Source organism: Dreissena polymorpha, chromosome 7 (assembly GCF_020536995.1).
Source record: "Dreissena polymorpha isolate Duluth1 chromosome 7, UMN_Dpol_1.0, whole genome shotgun sequence".
NCBI classification, from domain to species: domain Eukaryota; kingdom Metazoa; phylum Mollusca; class Bivalvia; order Myida; family Dreissenidae; genus Dreissena; species Dreissena polymorpha.
This window is the reverse complement of record NC_068361.1, coordinates 86,366,002-86,372,675: the sequence shown is the minus strand read 5'-3', so window position 1 is coordinate 86,372,675 and position 6,674 is coordinate 86,366,002. Positions and strand designations below refer to the sequence as shown.

The following is a 6,674-nucleotide window of genomic DNA, read 5'->3' as shown; positions in this document are numbered from 1 at the left end:
AATACACTGACCTTGGTTACACTACAGTCATTATCAAAGTACGACAAACACTCATGAAAACTTATTTTGTTTAAATAAAAATAGTTTACTGAATAAAAAGTGGGATAAATAGAATAATAGGTTAGTGTTGATTATAGATCAGGTTTATCATGCTCGGCACGAAAACGAAAAAGCACTCGCCAAGGCTCGTGCTTTTTGTTTTCTAAGCCTCGCATGATAAACCTGATCTATAATCAACACTAACCTATTATTCTCTATGTATATAACAGGGCAGGGCAGTTTTCCTTATATAGCTATAGTGACACCCTTTGAACACTAGTGAAGTCAATTTTTTTTTCCACTCTTTATGCATTTTGGGCGAATATTTGTTCTAATGACTGCTCAATCCAGTTTTGAAATTGTTGTGTCTATTCAAAAAACATATCCACCAGAGCGCTAGGCAATTTTCTTTTTATGGCTATAATGAAACCTTGTAAACTCTGTAGAAGTCACATTTTTAGCCCAATCTTCATAAATTTTGGTCGGAATATTCTAATGATAGCTCAGTTGTCAAGTTTGTAACTGGTTCCGGTTTGTAAAAAAAAATTTGCTGTAATGTAATGCAAGTCAAGTTTAAAATTGATTATTTGCCTACAAATTACATTTTTTTTATGTCCCCCACCACGTATAGTGTTATAGTATTGTTTTTGCCCTGTCGGTTGGTTGGTTTGTGTGTTTGTTTTCTCCAACTTTAAAATTTGCCATAACTTTTGCTATGTTGAAGATAGAAACTTGATATTTGGAATGCATGTGTATCTCATGGAGATGCACATTTTGAGTGGTTAAAGGTCAAGGTCATCCTTCAAGGTCAACAACAAAAAAATCAAAGCGGCACATAAGGGTTTCTGACAAACACATTTTGAGTGGTGAAAGGTAAAGTTCATCATCAAGGTCAAAGGTAAAAAAAAAATATTAAAAAATCAAAGTGGCACAGAAGGGGACATAGTGTTTCTGACAAACACATTTCTTGTTCATCAAGAGCATTTATTATTCTTAATTCCACCCTCTCAGAATAGTTCTTTCTGGTCACAGTTGAGCACCTTAGGGCTCTTGTTCTATAGTTTGACTGTGAATTGTGAGCAAGTCCAAATTTAATTAACCCTGCTTTGTGGTATCATGTTTTCCTTAAATGTATAAAATTATAATTTGGAAAATTATCTATGAATCTGACTGCATATATATTTGGTATTCAGTATAGCATCGTGTACATGTAGTAGAACTAAACACAATTTTGTCATCATAAAACTAGCCATACCATGGGGTCAAATATAGACTTGTAGCAAAAAGACTTGAAAATTGAATCCGTTAAATATATTTTGTGTACAAAATGATTAGCTTTTTCCTTCGACTTAACGCTTTCATGGTGTAAAGAAAACATGCCGACTTACTGAGTAAGTAGGAGATGAAGTGAAGTGAGAGTGAAGTCACAAGGAAAAATGCATATTGTTTGAAGGATTTATTATATTCAACACGAAGATTTTTTTCTTTGCTCTTTCAGTTACACATAACAGCAATTAATCTGAAAGTAGTTGTTTATAACGTAGTTCTAAGTTAGTGTCATGAATAGTAAATTGAAAGAATGCACTTATTAGAAACTATACATGTTGTATATAAAACTAAAATACAAAGAAATAAATTACCAGTATCATTATTAATACATTTTTGGCATTATCATAACAGACCTTAGATTAAAACACTAACATTGTATTCGTGTGTCAAATGAATAGATATTCGCGGGAAACTAAAATGAAATTAATTGTCTCACAAATAAATAAAAACGAGCATTTTGTATATACAAAAATCTACGTAATCAAACCACATCTAGCGTTGAAATTGTGGCTATTGCTATAAGGAACACCGATTGTTTAGGTGTTAACTCTATTTTACGAAATACCTCACGAAATTTTCGTTGATTTTGAGCGTTAGAGCATTTATGTAATTTAAAAGTTATTACAGGTATTAATGTTATCTCAAATGACATTTATTGTGTGGTATAAGTATTGACACTAATAAACATCCTCAAAAATGTGTTCGTCAGTGATTTCAATTAATATAACTGTGGCAATATTATTAAAAGTATTCACACACTGGCAAGTCCCTCCAAAAGACTTTCGCCTTCACACGTGTATATACAACGAACTTTTGTTAAATGTTGTCTGATTATAATGACAATTATTGTACAACAATAACACAGTTATGACTAATGATATTTACTTACGTGTGTGTGTGTGTGCTCGCGTGCGTGTGTGTGGTGTATAGAAACAAATCAACATGCGATAGCATTCTGCAACATCTGTTTTGGTTCATTACTACAGACACAAGATACGTGTATCTGAAATTCACCCTATCTGAATTTACCATCACTATAATTTAATGGTATAATAATTTCTGTATATCAAGAAACGATCACATCATGTTCGTATTTTGCTATTTATGATAACTAAAACACGGTTTAACTAACCAATTTTACAGACCATATTTTGCAAATCATTATGTGTTTAGAAGCCTTAGTTACGGTATGGAAAGACAACCACTGCCTGTTGCAGCAGACGACAAATGCTATATAGAGCGTCCGCTAGGAAAGATAACTACCACATTTGCCTGTTTATAGTTCACTACTGGTACATTGCAGAGGGTTTATATGACTAATAGTGTTTAACAGCTTGTAAAACGAGATTGGCAAGTCTAGTGTTTATCATTGAAATCATAGATAACCATATTGGGCAATTTATTGAGAACGCCAGTCATAGATTCACTATACGGACATGATTATCTAGTACATGTACATTGAAACACTGGTAGTCCCATATAATTATGAACACCAATCACGTGGGTCTATTGGGACATGATAACCTAGTAGTTAGATACCACTAACCCGTTTTATTGTCAACGTCCAGCATATAGTCACTGTACGGGCATGATCATCTAGAAGTTTGATACCAATGCAACCCCTAAAACCTAATGTTCGTATTAGTAACGATATATCACAAGAAAGCCATATACCCTTCTATCCCATGCTCGTATAAGTAATGCCGTGTCACGCTTGTACTATACTAGCGAGTCATATACCGGGTATATCCTACTATCCCATGCTCGTATATAAGTAATGCCGTGTCAAGCCGGTAATATACTAGCGAGTCATATACCGGGTATATCCTACTATCCCATGCTCGTATATAAGTAATGCCGTGTCACGCTAGTGCTATACTAGCTAGTCATAGCGGGTATATCCTACTATCCCATGCTCGTATATAAGTAATGCCGTGTCACGCTAGTACTATACTAGCGAGTCATATACCGGGTATATCCTACTACCCCATGCTCGTATATAAGTAATGCCGTGTCACGCTAGTACAATACTAGCGAGTCATATAGCGGGTAAATCCTACTATCCCATGCTCGTATATAAGTAATGCCGTGTCAAGCCGGTAATATACTAGCGAGTCATATACCGGGTATATCCTACTACCCAATGCTCGTAATAGTAATGCCGTAGCACGCTATAACTATACTAGCGTGTCATACACCGGGTATCCTACTATCCCATGCTCGTATAAGTAGTGCCGTGTCAATCCGGTACTATACTAGCGAGTAATATACCGGGTATATCCTGCTACCCCATGCTCGTATAAGTAATGCCATGTCAAGCCGGTACTATTCAAGCGAGTCATATACCGGGTATATCCTACTACCGTATGCTCGTATATAAGTAATGCCGTATCGCGCTAGTACTATACTAGCGAGTTATATAGCGGGTATATCCTACTACCCCATGCTCGTATATAAGTAATGCCGTATCACGCTATAACTTATACTAGCGAGTAATATACCGGGTATATCCTACTACCCCATGCTCGTATAAGTAATGCCGTGTCAAGGCGGTACTATACAAGCGAGTCATATACCGGGTATATCCTACTACCGTATGCTCGTATATAAGTAATGCCGTATCGCGCTATCACTATACTAGCGAGTTATATAGCGGGTATATCCTACTACCCCATGCTCGTATATAAGTAATGCCGTATCACGCTATAACTTATACTAGCGAGTCATATACCGGGTATATCCTACTACCCAATGCTCGTATTTGTAATGCCGTATCAGGCCAGTACTATACTAGCGAGTCATATACCGGGTATATCCTACTATCCCATGCTCGTATATAAGTAATGCCGTGTCAAGTCGGTAATATTCTAGCGAGTCATATACCGGGTATATCCTACTACCCCATGCTCATATAAGTAATGCCGTGTCAAGCCGGTCGCGTATATCCTACTTTCCCATGCTCGTATAAGTAATGCCGTGTCAAGCCGGTACTATACTAGCGAGTCATATACCGGGTATATCCTACTACCCCATGCTCGTATTAGTAATGCCGTATCGCGCTAGTACTATACTAGCGAGTTATATACCGGGTATATCCTACTACCCCATGCTCGTATAAGTAATGCCGTGTCCAGCCGGTCGGGAATATCCTACTATCCCATGCTCGTATAAGTAGTGCCGTGTCAATCCGGTACTATACTAGCGAGTCATATACCGGGTATATCCTACTACCCCATGCTCGTATAAGTAATGCCGTGTCAAGTCGGTACTATACAAGCGAGTCATATACCGGGTATATCCTACTACCCCATGCTCGTATATAAGTAATGCCGTATCACGCTAGTACTATACTAGCGAGTCATATACCGGGTATATCCTACTATCCCATGCTCGTATATAAGTAGTGCCGTGTCAAGCCGGTAATATATTAGCGAGTCATATACCGGGTATATCCTACTACCCCATGCTCGTATTAGTAATGCCGTATCACGCTAGTACTGAGTCATATACCGGGTATATCCTATTATCCCATGCTCGTATAAGTAGTGCCGTGTCAATCCGGTACTATACTAGCGAGTCATATACCGGGTATATCCTACTACCCCATGCTCGTATAAGTAATGCCGTGTCAAGCCGGTCGGGTATATCCTACTATCCCATGCTCGTATAAGTAATGCCGTGTCAAGCCGGTACTATACTAGCGAGTTAATACCGGGTATATCCTACTATAACATGCTCGTAAAAGTAATGCCGTTTCAAGCCGGTCGGGTATATCCTACTATCCCATGCTCGTATTAGTAATGCCGTGTCAAGCCGGTACTATACTAGCGAGTTAATACCGGGTATATCCTACTATAACATGCTCGTATAAGTAATGCCGTGTCAAGCCGGTCGGGTATATCCTACTATCCCATGCTCGTATAAGTAATGCCGTGTCAAGCCGGTACTATACTAGCGAGTCATACACCGGATATATACTACTACCCAAATGCTCGTATTAGTAATGCCGTATCACGCTAGTACTATACTAGCGAGTCATATACCGGGTATATCCTACTATCCCATGCTCGTATAAGTAATGCCATGTCAAGCCGGTACTATACTAGCGAGTCTTAGCGGGTATATCCTACTACCCCATGCTCGTATATAAGTAATGCCGTATTAGTTACACTGTTACTGATTGTGTATGAGAGCGAAGCTCGAGTAGGGAACTGAGGGTGTATATCCCATACACAATCAGTTACTAACTGTGTAACAATTATATCTCTTAGAAACCGACTCCTCGATTAATCGGGGTGTATGGAAATTACTCGGGATGTATGGAAAATACACCATGGCACGTGACCGCTCTAAGCAACACGGGTTAGGTCATTTTTGTAGGCGAGATATACCCTACTACCCCATGCTCGTATAAGAAATGCCGTATCACATCAGTTGTATTCTTTATGTCATTTAGTTATGTACAGGATAGTCATATAGCGGGTATTTCCTATAACCCCATGTAAGTACTGTTAATGCTATATCAAACCTGTTCTATTCCTAATTTCACAAAGCGGGTATAACCGACTATCCCGAAGTATCTAACCACTGAAATTCTATGTCATTAAGCGGGGATATCTGACTATCGTATGTTCGTATTTAAGTAATGCTGCAGCACACCAGTTCAACACTCACAAGTCAAACCAAGGGTATATAGGATTAGGGTAACTAACCCTTATTATATTGCTCACGGCTCGCCAGCTTGGTCTGTTCTTCTAAGAGCCATGTAACAAACACAAGGATTATGCTGTGTGCATATTTTGATCAATGCTATTTTGGTTGTTCGGCGTAGCTGTCTTACTAAGCTTTTCACATTGAATAACATTTATCAACAAAATATTAAATGTTGGGGAAATTTCACGCCTGTAGACCCGAATGAATGAATTAGAATATTTTAATAATTGATTTCAGAGAAATCACCCACAGCATTGGTCAAATCACTGCGGAAATCCGGACTTTCTGCACGTTTTCGACCTAACTACAATTACGCATTTAATTCGATTCTTCGCCATCTGGCCAGTAAATAACTAGTGAGACCACGATAAGTTGCGTGTATTTTATAGCGGACTGCGTAGCTCATGTTGTTACTGCGAAATTGCGCAGACCGTGTTTTGAGTTACGCTGGCCGCATACGCATTCAGACCTATTTTCGCAAGACGCGACTATAAAATTGTGTTTTTGATGTGATGAAAGAACACTGTGTATGTATGAAATATTTACATCTCATTTCGATGGCGATGTAATAAATTCATAATAAGCCTTGTGAG

General features: G+C 38.3%; 1 protein-coding gene and 1 long non-coding RNA gene across 2 annotated transcripts in view; one reads left to right on the top strand and one right to left on the bottom strand.

The window, feature by feature from the left end:
* The window catches only part of LOC127837590 (uncharacterized), a 208,137-nt gene that overhangs the window by 93,827 nt on the left and 107,636 nt on the right, over positions 1-6,674 (top strand). The window lies entirely within an intron of this gene.
* Positions 1-6,674, bottom strand: part of LOC127837618 (uncharacterized) — a 107,741-nt gene that overhangs the window by 28,691 nt on the left and 72,376 nt on the right. The gene's annotated exons all lie outside the window — the stretch shown is intronic.